The sequence below is a fragment of the Myodes glareolus genome, chromosome 1, assembly GCF_982192425.1.
Source record: "Myodes glareolus chromosome 1, mMyoGla1.1, whole genome shotgun sequence".
Taxonomy (NCBI): Eukaryota; Metazoa; Chordata; class Mammalia; order Rodentia; family Cricetidae; genus Myodes; species Myodes glareolus.
The window spans coordinates 19529677-19544090 of record NC_142026.1 but is presented as its reverse complement, the minus strand read 5'-3'; positions in this window follow the sequence as shown (position 1 = coordinate 19544090).

Genomic DNA, 14414 nt, shown 5'->3' with positions numbered 1-14414 from the left:
TGATTTCCCATCTCCCAACTACTCCCTTATCCTCCCCATCTCTCCACCCAGCCAATCCACACCATTTCTAGCTCTCTTTTTAAACTGAAGATTGTCTGGACAGTTTTTAACAATCAAAGAAGAGCAAAGGCTCAAACTAATATTTATATGTGTCTGTGTATATAAAGTAAACTTTTTACACCCCCCAAACTTTCAGATGTACAATAGTGATATATGTGATTCTATTGATCAACACCAGTGTGTGTGTTTTATATGTAAACAGGTGGGTAAAATTATTTCTATAGAGTATATGAATATATATGAATATATCTTATTACACTATTATAGTTAATAGTTACATTCTTGTTATTATTGTTAGTAATACTTCAACTTATTCTCTTTTGGAAAACTAGATATTAAGGCAATTTAAAGTATTAGAGAGTGTGTGTAAGACAATTCATTAAGAAAAGAATATTTAGCCCTGAAATTCCAGTAGACTGACATTGCCTGTTTCATATCTGGGTGTTTTTTATTCAGATTTTATTCCAAGCATTTATACCCATTTCTAGCAATAAGAGACTCATTTTCCATAATAGTTCTTAACAACCTTTCTCCTTCCATGGCGTAGTAAAACCTTAGTGGAGGTATTCACGTGGCTGTTTATCCATCGGTGAAAGACCAGCTATAAATAGACGGCAGAACTTCTCAGTCTCTACTCTTCATCACATTTGATTCTGCGTTAGACAAGCAAACAGGGAGTGCTTCAAAGGACCGACTTGAGCAAATAGCATGTATTCACCACTTAAGACGAGCAGATGTCTACCGGAAGCCTCGGATCCATCACCCTGAAAGCTTCTGTAGGCATTATCATAGCTCTCTGGTAGTTATGAGAATGTGGGTGTGCAAATATTTAAAGAATCAATAAACACCCATCTATAATCTCTATAAAACACATGCAGAATTGTATTTTAAATATATATCAAATACAGTATGTGCCATTGTTGTGTTTAATATATAGAAAACATGCTGTAGTATTTTTGTACACTGTTTAATTGTATGTGACTCGTATCACGTTATAGCCAGGCAGCAACTCCCTATATATTGTTTTTCTATTTTAGCATCTAGAGCCCTATATTCATTGAATATATTCATAGTTATATGTTTCATCCATTCATTTTTTAATACGAATTTTGTTGAGTACTTATTTAGAGAAATAATCTGTGTACATTTAAAGTTGCTCGCATTTGTAAAACCACCTGCATAATGAAAAATGTTTAAAGATATTCATTATCTTACAAATAAGTACACTTTATTTTATTTTTTTTGCCCGTCACCCGAGGCAACTGCTGATTGACTTTTGACGCTATAGAACACCTTGCATTCTGTATAAAGTCATAAAGTCATACAGCCCACATTCTCCTCCGCCTGGCTTCTTTCCTTCAGCTCTTGTTTTCTGAGACTCACTCTTGTCGTATACTTCATTGAGGAAGTGGAACTTTGGGTACTGTGTTCCCGTGCACATGCTCAGGGTCCTCTATGTGTGCTCACCTGTGAGCAGACGGCAGGGCTTAGGCTCTCATGAATGAAGCTCAAAAATGAAGCTGCTAGTAACATTTATGTGCATGTCATTGTGATGCGCATATCTGTTCTGTTTTCTCTTGAGAAAAGGTCAAGGGGCATACTGCACACACACGTTTAACTTTTTATAAATGCCAATCTTTCTCTCCTTCCCTCCCATATACATTCCACATATAGTATATATTCCATATATATTATATATTCCGCTTGTGGCTTTTTAAGCTTGTATATGAAATTTTCTGCAATAGTCTCACTGCACCTTAAGCTTTGCCCCATATGTCTCACTTCTGCTCCCTTGTCTAGAGTATATGCTTTTACTTGCTCTATTTCATACTGATTGGCTTTCTTCTGTCAACTCTTTTTCTGTGTGGCTCTTTAAGCAATGGACTATGAAGTTACGTTAATAAACTTGACTTTGGACAATACATTCCGGTACTTTTTTGTGTGCTTTCTATGTCTTTTTTAAACTCCCCGCATGATTCTTCGCTATCACCGTGGCGAGTACATTAAACAACGTTCGTTTCAGAAGCAGAGTTAAGGTTTGCTTGTCTTTCTATTTGAGAGCTGTTTATGCTTTCTTGAATTTTTTTAAGGACCCAGGGTATGTAGAATGTCTCCTGGTGATGACATTGTCCAGTGCAATGCTCCCGTTCAGGAGTCAGGGCGCTCAATGCTCACTCATTATCAGACTTCATGCCTGCGTTCAGCTTTTTACCCAGCCTTGGTTTCAAGTGCTCTCTGTTTGTCTGGTGCCTGCTTGGGTCAGGGGTCAGCTGGGCGGGGTTTCTACACAGCCAGGGGTCCTCTATTCTACCTCCTTCATTGCTGGAATTCTTAAGTTTCTGCGGCGTCCCTGGTTGCAGCCGGCTTCTTCTGTCGTTCTTCGAAGCAGAATGGAAGCTGCCCATGTTACTCCTGCTACTGCCTATCTGGGAACTTTCAGAACAGACTATTCCAAGTTGGGGAGCTCAGTCTCCGTTTGAGGGAGGGTCAGCGGGGCACTCGCTCACCTCTACGCTTATCAATTACTTGAGTTGCCATACAATGTTCTAACTGGCTGACAACACGTTAGTCAGCTGTCCATAGACTGTCAGTGTTCTCTTTTAATTACACAAAACGGTCGGGAGAATTTTCATCATACCAGTGTCTTTATGTATTTGCATGGGAGATTATAGATGAAGACATGGAAATCTGGGGTCCTAAGGTCTGAACTTCAACTTGAATAAAAATTGCCAAATTATTCAGCTGTATGCTTACAACAGTCACGCTTCCATCGGGAATTTTTTGACCTCTTATTCCTCCACATTTTAATCAATATTTGGTATTATCAATGATTGAACAAATTGTTATCTTAATGTGGGGAACGCTGTTTTACTGTTGTTTTTAAACTGTAGTTCCTTGATTACTTGTGAGGCTGAGCAAATTTTCATACATACTGATGTTTTATGTTGCTTCTCCTTTGAATTGCCAGTTCATGGGTTTTTCCCCCCACTTTTTAATTAGGTGTTCTCTTCTTATTGACTGTGGGAATGTTCCATGTTTTTCCTGATTTCTCATCACTTACAATGCAAACATTTTCTTCTTACCTTGTTGCTTATATTTTGGCTTAACTCATGGTATATTTTCTAATAAACCAATCTACATTATAAACCAGTCATGCCTTGTAATTCCAGCACTTGGGAGGTAGATGCAAGAGGCTCAGGAGTTCAAGACCAGCATAAGCTACATAGTGAGTGTGAGGCCAGCATGGACTACATGAGACCATGATCCCAAACAAAACAAAACATACTCTCTATTTTTAATGATATTCTACTTAGCTTTTAGTGTGAGCTTGACGTAGCCTAGAGTCATCTGTGATGAGAGTGCCAATTGATGCAGTGCCCAGATTTGGCCTATGGGGAGGTCTATGGTGGATTGAGAGGGTAAGAGAGTCATTTTGACTTTTAATTGATGTAAGAGGACCCAGCCCACTATGGGTGTTGCCATTCTCTGGGCAGGTGGTTTTAGACTGTTTAAGAAAGCTACTTAACTTGGGTTTAGGAACAAGTCACGAAGCAGCATTCCTCCCTGGTGTCTGTTTCAAATTCTTGCTTGATTTCCAAAGTTCTTCCTTAAGTTGCTTTTGTTCAGAATGGAACAAATGGAGTCAAGTTTGTTATATCTTTTCCTGTGGTTTTTAGTTTTGATAAGCTCTTTAAAATATCTCTGACATGTTTCAATCATAGTTTTGAACATTAATTGTGTTATAGGTTCCTTCCTAGGCACTGGTGACTATGATGGTCAGAAAGAAAAGAGGAAAACCAGGCTAGGTGAAGCTGCCAGAGTCCCGCCAAGTTGAACTTTAGGTACTGATTGCTGCGGAACAGAAAGGCAGAATGGCAGCATACGGATGGGCACAGCCTTTGCAGTTTGAGTGTCCAGAATTCTAGCCTGGTTCTTGTAACTCAGGAGCAAAGGGAAGTGAAAGCTGTTTTGTGCCTCAGTTTCCTTACTCTAAGAGAGGAGTTAGTAATGTCTACCAGACATTAACTGTATGCGATGATTCTGAACAACTAAAGGAGCACTTGGACATGTATAAGGCGCCTGTTGCATACGAAGGACTGCATAGACATTTGAGTAAATCAAATCAAACACAATGTGATTAAATCAGAGGATGGAGCAGGTATAGGACTGCCTATATGAACGCTTCATGGAAAACACCACCAAGCCGGTAACACTCGAATGCAGTCCTAAGTGGGGGTGAAGGTAGAGAAACCCACTTGGCTTAAGATGTAAAAATGTAGGCATCTATACCACGCTGTCCTTTAACCATTTCCATTCATTTTATTTTTGACATTTCTTAGTTCATCTGAAGTTTAGCTTTATGCTTGGAGATTCTTCTAAACAGTATTTTATGAATTCTTTGAGAATTTCCTTCAATATATGTTGAATATAATCGTCTCTCCTCCCTACAACTCCCACATCCACCCTCTCCATTTCCATATTCCTTCCAACCCATCTTTGAGATGTCTTTTTCTTTTTTGTTTTCTTTTCCCATGGCATCCAATTTGTGTTGCCTGGCTGACCACAGAGTAGGGCCTGCCCTGGCATGTGGCGGACCTACCAGAGGTCACATCATTAATAAAACCAAGTCTTCCTTTCCCAGAAGTTAGCAATTGCTGATATTCTGGACACATGCCAATCTCTTACTGGCTCTAATAGTTTTTCTGTAAATTCCTGAACCCCCTTTTTTTAAGTGAAAAATAATCACAATATCTATAAGTAATCATATATTTATTTTCTTTTTCTAATAATATACTTCATGCTTTTAAAAATGGAGTGTATTATAATGCTGAATTAATGAGAGGTTGAAGACACATTTATAGTGTTCCTGATTTAATGGAAATTCTTTAACTATTGCATCATTAATTGTTTATTATGATTGTGGTAGGTGTTTAATTGGCGCTGTGTAACAGGTTAAGAACATTCCTCCTATTCTTACTTTGTTAGGAATTTTTAAGTTGATTCCTTTTTGAAACTATACTTTTAACTTTATTTGCTGATAATTTTGAAAGATTGCATCCCTTTTTTATGCAAGCAATTTGATTAAAATGTCTGGAAGTATGGCATTAGACTCATTACACCTGCATCCGTTGAGGAAATTTTGTCCAGGTTCCCCGATGGACTTTGTTTATCTGTCTGCTGACTGAGTGAGCCATTCCTTCTTGTCTGTTGTGTGTCCCAGAAATCATAAATATATGATAGTTTATAGATATTTGGATTGGTTTTCACTAAAAAAACGGTTTCAGAAATTTACAGAAAAGCCATTAGAACCAGTAAGAGACTGGCAGGCTTCCAGGACATCAGCATTTGAGAGCTTCCGCGACAGGAAAACTTGAGACACTTGTCCCAGAAAGCGCTTACCCATTTTCCTTGACCCTTGTCTGTGGGGTAGTTTTGGCTAATGAGACACACCTAATGTAGGCAGGATGGTGGGAAACTAAAGTAGCGAGACTCCCATTCCCAGCTCCAACTATCTGCTGTGGTTGAATGTCCTCTCAGTGTCCATTTCTTACTGAAAGAAGTCATTCTCTGAGCTCCCTCCATTCCACCAGAGGGCTTAGGATAGTTTCCCCCCTCCCCCTTGTGACTCTTACTTAGCTCCAGGCTCTAGCAAAGCCTCCTGTTGCTATGGCCCTTTGCCCTCGATGGTTGGTATTTGTTCTCTAATGTTGCTAACCTTTCCATTGCTTCAAACCCATCGCCTAGACCTCGATTCCTTAGAATATGACCGGCGTCTCCAGCTCATTTTCCCATTCTTGAGGTGCCTTACATGCTTCTGTTTCCTGTGGCAACCCAGGCTGGTACACCTTTGAAAGCTTTGTGAACACGGCCCTTTGCAGCCCTTTGACCTCATGGCGTACTTGTATAAAATAAACTCTGTAGTCATCATCATTTTAAAGATGTTCTATAACAGAGAGACTTGTAAGAAAAGCTTCCACAAGAGCAGAAAAGTCAAGGTGAATACATTTAAAGTAAAAGAGAGTTGTGTGTAATTATTTTCTCTGGTTGTATATTAAAAAATTAAATTGGATTAATTCCCATGTCTTTAAAAATTCCATAACCATTTTCTTTCGAGAGGGCCATTTCTTCATCCAAAACAATAAGTATATTCAGTACCTTTTAAACCTAAGTTCAGTTGGTGCATATTTAATTCCAACCTTTCTTCTTTGGCCAGGCATGCTGAACCTGCAGCCCACAGGCTATGTGGTGCCCATAGCTATGAACTCGGCCCAACAGAAAATCATAAATTTACTTAAAATATCCTGAAATAATTTTTTGTAATTTTTTTGTAATTTGATTGTGAGGTTCTAAAAGGGCATGAACTCAGTAGATGACAACACCGTGTTGCAATATCCAAAAGTTGGAAATGCCTGTAGAAACATAATTAAAGACAGGCCACACCTTTGGGCTCTGTGTATCTCTGGTGTAGAGCCGTGCTACACAAGATGCTCCTAGACCTGGAAGGTGTCATTAATTTTGTTGTTGCGGCTCCAGCAGACTAATTTTCTTCCAGTCAGTGGAAGGTGACTTCACATGACCCCACCCAGCATTCCAACACCCCCATTCCTACACTGGCATACAGGAAGCAACTGAGACATTTTAAGCTTTGTTAACTCTAAGTATGACACCCGCAAGGAACGTGAGCCATCTGACTGAAAATTTGAATCCTGATCATTTAATATAAAAATAAAAAGAGGATATAATCATACTATTAAACTCTCTCTATCCCTTCTCTCTCATATTTAAGCCTCTAAAATTTCTTTTTGATGACACACACACACACACACGACGTATACTTTTGTACTATACTATTGTACAACTAAAAGTTGTACTATTTTAATTCTTTCAATACATTCTCATTTACTCATTAGAACATTCTGGCATTTATTATTATACAACCACTTGACAATAGAAAGAAACAGAAGGAATTAAATTACACAAAAATTAATAATACCTCTCCAGGTAACCAAAAATGCCTGATTTTATTGTCATACCAATTGACTACAGGCTTTGGTTTTCACATGCAGTCAGATTTCTGTATCCTAGGAGTCTCTCCTATGCTAAAGGAGTAAATGAGAGCTCCCATAAGAAACTTTCCTCTGTGTACGTGCCCAAGGGTGGGATTTCACAGCTAACTACCTCTTTGTCTCAGTACATTTATACTTGGACCAAACCACAGGATATCAATCTTACATCTATGCCCCATCTCTTCTCTTTCTCCTGTGAAGCAGGCACGAAAGGTTTAGCTCATTAAATTTAATAGTCCACGGGAATTTTCAGTCTATGGCGCATTTGTGAATCTCTTGACATATATCAAGGAGCACTAAGAAAGAACAGTTATGGACCATGAGTAGCTGTTTGACCATCAAACATCTGCCATCCTCCAGATGCATTACAGGTGCGCTTGCTAAATGGTCTTAGGTTTTTCCATCTTCCATACACACACCCACATCTGTCTTCCTCTCCAATGAAGTTTTATCTCTTTCTTGTTTAATGTCCAAAGTCAAGATATGCAACCCAGGCTATCAGCCTCTACCAAAAGGCTCATATAGGCTTAGGGTTTAGAGGATCTACCCACGATTGCTGGGGATAGGTTTTCGTGTACTGGTTTGTCATATGCCAGTGAGCATTCACACACATAACATGAAAATGGATCTTAAACTAGAAAGATTTAGTGACAATGACTTCTGTCTTAGCTCTGGCCACTCAGGTCTATCCTTCAGATGAGTACAGATATCAGCTTTTCAGGGTTGATCATTGTGAAGGCCCGCATCCACATGCTCCATTACAAGATGGCGCTGGCATCCGGTTTCACCGCCAGGTGAATGCACATGTGCTCGGTAACTTTCCACTGCTGTCCCCGCCTACTCCCGAGGCTTCACCTGGGCAAAGGGGCAGCGGGTCAATCCAAGGGTGACACGTCCGAAGCAAGGACTGTTTCCTATATAAAGGAGGGGCTCCCTCATTTAGGGGTCCCCGGCCATGTTAGCTGATGCTCTCTCTCTCAGGACTCATTAAAAGCTTTTCTGCAGAAGAATCCTAGTGTCCCGCGTGGTTCTTGCTGGCGAGACGATAGCGTGGGACAGATCATGCCAGGGGAGAGTGCAGGGTTCTCAGTCTATAGCAAGCCTTCTCCCCAGGCAACCAGCCTCATAAGTTCACAGTGCTAGCTCCCTTGCAAGACTCAGAAAAACCATGTGATAGGAAAAGTGGTAGCCACAAGCTCAGGGACTGCCTGCCTTCAGGGACCTTTACAGAAGAAATTCAAGTAAGAAATCAAATTACTATCTGAGCTCCATAGTGAATGGAGAATCTTAAGCAAGGATCCAGGATCAGGAGTTGAGAGTCCCACTTAACATATTTTATCATCACATCTAATTCATTTTGTGTGTGCATGCACACATTCCACAATGCACGTTTGGAGGTTAGAGGAGAACAGGTAAGAATTGGTTCTTTGGTTCTTCCAGGGATTGAACTCAGGCTGGCAGTAAGCGCCTGTATCTACTGAGTCACCTAGGAACAGATGCCCACTAATCGAACAATCCTTTTCCATGACTTTATCTTTCCCTCTGTACCACTTTTTAAAGGCTCCATCCTCCTTTCTACAAATTTTATGATTTCCATTTTCTTCATGATTTTAAGATGATATCATTCTTCCCCTTTTCCAAGTTCGATATTAAAAGTCCCATTGAATTTCATGAAATTAACCAGAACTGTAACTTTACATATTCTAGGTCATGTTCACAAGTATGCCTTATTAATTTTTGGCGCCAATCTGCCTTGGCTGGAGATGGTTTTAATGCTGTGTTTAATTGTATCAGGGATATGTGTGTGTGTTAATGCATACTGGTTCTTTAACAAACCAATGGGAATCAAGACTGTTTACAAAGTTCACATAACTCAGGGGGATGAAGCAAGGAATAAAGAACAAGGGAATATGCTATGTAGTTCTTTCCTCTGCATTGAGGTCTCTGTTGGTGCTTTCTATATAATAGGCATTTAATATATTAAGTAATTTATTTCCCTTCTCAGTTGCTTGCTCTGCGGCCAGGTATCATGGCTGTTACTTTAATTACATGGGAATCTAGCAGCACCTACTTTAAAATCCAGGGAACACGGCAGAATCAAATTGTGAGTAATAAAACTCTGAAATGAATGTCAATGGAATTTCATTTCAATATAATGACATCAAAGCTCAGTTATGAGTACATGAAAAGAAAGATCAGCCTCATTACTTCAATGTTACACCCTTTTTGGACCAAAACATGAATTGCTTGGTTTGATTACCCACCTTGTTTACTGCACTTGGCTCTAAATGACTTCTGATTGTTCCTCCAAATCAAATCCATCTTCAAAGGTATTTCTCAACACTGAAGAGATTCAAAAGACTATGCCATGGGCTTTAATCTGAATGCAACAGAAAGAGGAGCTGGCGGACTCTTTGTTATGAATTAATAAGCAACAAAGGGGAAAAAAGACAACTTAGAATACCTGGATTCTAGCCCTCATTTCACAAATAATTGGCTGGCTTCGAACATGTTACTCCAGTATGGGTCTTTGCTTCTCCAACTGTATAATGAGGAATTAGGGTGAGAGGATTCCTTTTAGCTGTATTAGAATGGGCTCAGTGGAGAAGGAAACTATCAGGATGTATTGTTAATACGTGGAATCCTGCAACCTTGTGGAGAACCTTGAATGCTGTTTATGTTATTGGTATCATGGAATGGGTTGGGTATCTAAATGATTTATATTTTGATTGGTTCATTTGGTTTTTGAGACAGGTCTTCACTTTGTAATAGTCCAGACTGGCCAGGAACTCAGGGCCTTTCTCCTGCCTTGTCCTCATGAAGGCCGGGATGATGGTAAGCCTCTGTCACCATGCCGTATCCCTTAAGATATTCATTTAAATGGAATCCTTTAAGTGGAAGAAGATGAAAGTAAGCAGAAGAATCGCCATTATTTTTTGATCGAACTTAACAACTCTATTGAATAGTGTACAAACTGTTGAGCGACGAATAACACACTATCTAATAAAAACTTCCCAAAGCAGCAGAGAAATTTACTGCTCCATGTTAGCAATTCCTCCTGAGGGAGGTCCAATGTGCTGGCTTCCGGATTCAGATCATGTCCCAGAGGCCCCAGGTTTTTCTTTGTGTCCCTACTTGTTATCCTTCTCTAAAGAAAGAAAAAGAGAGACCAGAGAGATGGCTTAACATTTAAGAGTTCTTACTGCTCTTGCAGATGACGAGAGTTTTGTTCCCAGCATCCCCCACCCACCTCCAATCCCCATGTGCCCTGCAGCTCACTACTGCCTCCAAGTGCAGATCTAGGGCATCCAGTGCCCTTTTCTAGCCTCTCTGCACAGTCTCACACAGGGGCACATACACACACAGGCAGAGGCACATATACATAAATAAAAACAAAGCAAAACATTCCTTGCAGAGACAAAGATTCTGCTAGAGGTGTTTGTCAAAGAAGACAGTCACTTCCAGAAACCTACAAGCATTCCTATCACCAGGTTAGCTCTGAATGGGTAGCAAGCTCCTCTTTGATCCAATCATTGAAGACAACAAAGCCAGATAGGAACGGAAAGGGAATCCGGACAGGATTCTCGAGCTGAGAGAGAGAGAACACTTCCATGCAGAGAAGATGGCAGAAGAGACAGGAGGAAGTACCACCGAGAGGACACTGTGCCCCCTGAATGAGGGACCAGGGTGAGTAGACAACCACACAAGAAATGCTTATGACACAGCATGAAATATTAGTGCCAAAGAACTGTAAAAAATTCAGACGACCCCTTATCATAGCAGCTTTCCTACTGAAAGTGACTTGTAATTCATGGGAGTGCTCTAGCATATTTGACAGTCAGAGAAAAGCAACTAAAAGGGGCGGGGCATGAGTTCCAAATTCTAACTAATTTTGCTTTGTTTTGTTTCTCTTTTGTGACACGGTATCCCCGTGTGTGCAGCCTTGGCTGGCCTAGAATTTGCTATGTAGCTCAGATTGGCCTTTATTATTTTATTCCAGTGACAAAATTATGACTAACAGACCATTCCAGTGCATGTCTTTGCTTTTAACTGGTGTCACGGTTAATTTTAATTTTCAACTTGATGAGATATAGAACCATCTGAAAAGCACGCCTCTGGTTCTGTGTATGGGGGAATTTCCAGAAAGGTTTACATAGGCAAGAAAGACCCCTCTGGGCTCAACAATGACGACATACATCTTTCAGAGGGCAGAGGCAGGGGGATCTCTGAGTTTGAAGCTGGCCTGGTCTTCAAAATGAGTTCCAGGACAGCCAGAGCTGTTATGCAGAGGAACCTTGTCTTGAAAAAAATGAACAGAAGGAGGAGGAGGAGGAGGAGGAGGAGGAGGAGGAGGAGGAGGAGGAGGAGGAGGAGGAGGAAAGGAAGAAAGAAAGTAAGAAATAAAAAAGAAAGAAAGACCCCTGAACCTGAAGGTCGGCAGCACTCGAAATGTGGGTGGTAGTATTCCCTGGACTGAAATCTTGGGATAAATGAAAAGGAGAAAGAAGACTGAGCCCCAGCATTCATCCTTTTTTCCTTCCTCACTGCAGGCAACAGTGGCCAGCTCTGTGGGGTTTTGAATGAGAGTGACCCAAGAGACTCAAATATTTGAATGATGGCTATGCAATTGGTGGAACTGTTTTGGGAAGAACTAGTAGGCATGGCCTCATTAGAGGGAGTGGGCTTTGAGGCTTCAAAAGCCCATGCGATTCCAGGTTTCCTTCCATCTGCCTCTTGCTTGTGTATCAGGTGTTAGCTCTCAGTTACTGCTCCAGGGCCCTGCCTTCTGTCTGCTGCTATGTTCCCTATCACGATGGCCATGGATTCATCATCTGAAATTGTAAACAAGCACACAATTAAATCCTTTCTTATTAAGTTGCCAAGATCATGGTGTCCCTTCACAGCAATAGGATGGTAACTAAGACAAGCACCTAGTGCCATGACTTCCTGTCACAGTGGGGACTGTATCCTCAAACTGTGAGCCAGAATAAGCGCTTCTTTTCTTCTACTGCCTTTGCAAGGCTCCCCCTTTGTCACAGCACTGAGAAAAGGAAGTACCACCCCTAGCTGGCTCATTCACTGATTTCAAACCTAGCGGATTGGCTATGACCTCTGCCAAAGTCATTGTGCTCAGTCAGGTGTTCTCACTAGGGTTCTTCGCTTTCTTCATACCATCCTGACCATGTCGTATTTTATATATTTGGTGATTACCAGGTGTCTAATTTCCCCAAGAATTCACTAGTTACATTAAGCTCGGAGGTGTCCATTATGGTTCATCATAAATTCTGCAGAATCTGGAAATACAAGACAAGAATGAATAATTAGCTAACAACAAAATTAGGCAATTTTGGTAAGGAACAGGCATCACGTTGGTTCAATTTATTTGCATACTCAATACCAGATGGTGCTTGCATATGGGTACCATTTAGTAGATAATTCTTGGGTTAATGCATTAATTGCTAAAAATTTACCTGGCAATTTTAAAATAATTTGTTATGTTGGTTTTGGTTCCAAGGGAAATTTGGATATACATATATATCTTTTTTTTAAAAAAAGCTTCCAAGAACTCAAATTATTATTGAATTCACAAGCGTGTCTACTACGCACCATTGATTTTACAGTCATTTAAGCTATTCTGTCTTAGATGGTGCCTGTAGAGTTAAGAACTCAAATTGGATCCAGACAGTAAAAGAAAGTAACACGGGACAAAGATAGCTCAGGATTTCTATAGGGGAACTAAAGTTTTCCCTTAGCTTGTTCTCTTTAACAGATGGCGGTGTGTACACTCAACTCTGCAAATTAAAAGGGAGAAGGAGTTTATGAAAGAATAGAGAAGAGTCGATCATAAGTAGGTTGTTAGGGAATGGTTCAAAGGCAAACGCACACACGCACAGACGCTCACATGGCGGACAAAGAAGAAGCAAGCTAGCAACTGTGAGAGCTTTTTTTATATTGAACCTAAGGACATTTATGAAGTGTTCGAAGAGCTAATTTTTGTTCAAATGCTTTTGACTAATTAAGAAATGACCAATTCAACTTCTGGTTGAGGGGACACCTGGTACTTGTCAGGGTATTTTAGTTCAACATAATTAAAACAAACAAACAAACAAAAAGTTCCGAAACTCGCAGAGTTTACGCTCAGTTCTCGGCTCTCTGTAAGGACCCATTTCCAGAGTTGCAAATGGCCAACATTTCATTGTCCTTCCTCAGCTTGATTTCCGGCTCATAGCGAAAAGGCTTTCCTGTTGGGCTTCCCTTCTTTGTGTGTTCTCCTAGATCCTGTGCTTGCAGCTGACTGGAGAAGTGACAACAAAAATCCCAACTATGAGGAAATCATTTTTCTCATGTCAGGCTTTAATTCTAAAGTCATATCTGTGGCTGATGTATTGTCTTCACCTGCGAAATGATAACGTGAGGCAAATATTTAAAAATACTTGAAGGACATAACACACCCGCAAGGTAAATAGTGGCGGTACCATGTTTTCCTATTAAAATAAAAAATAAGAAGATATAGCAGTAGAATATTGTTATTAACTCTTCTGAGTACCAGCATCCTGAATCACCTTGGATAACAGGTTCCTATAAATATTAATTAGACAGGTGAAAGGTCATCCTACAAGGTACCCATGGTTTGGGTGAGCTGAAGATGACAACATCGCATTGAATGAACAGAAATTACATTTCTGTTAGGCTCCTAGCAGAAACAATATGACTCATTGACCTAAGATCACTGTATAATTATTCTGATCTTTAACAATCCTTCAGACTTATATTGCTGTCTGACCCAGAGCAATTAGATGTAATGGCCTCGAAGAAGATTGTACTATTTATTACCTGTCATTTGCTGTGACAACATATCTGAATCAAACAACTTAAGCAAGGAACTGCTTATTTAGGGTCAATGTTTCGGCCCAAGGTGTTTGGGCTGCCTCGCTGTAGGGCTGTGGTGAGCAGACATGGCGGCAGTGAGTACATGCTTGCGTAAAGCTGCCGTCCTCGTGGCAAACAGAAAACAGGAGGGCAGGGAAGGAAGAATCAAGGCACAAGATGGGTTCTTCAAAGACACACCTCAGTGAGACCTCCTCCAGCCAGGTTCATGTACTAGCAACCCATTCAGGTATGAACTCACCAATGAAATGACCCATAATACAGTTAGTGTCCTTAGGATCTAAGCACCTCTCAATAGCTTAGCTAGCTTAGTGAAACTGTTCTGAGGGACACCTCAGAGCTCAACCAGTCAGTCACTGACAGGATTACATCATCCTGGGGCACAGCTAAACACAGTCA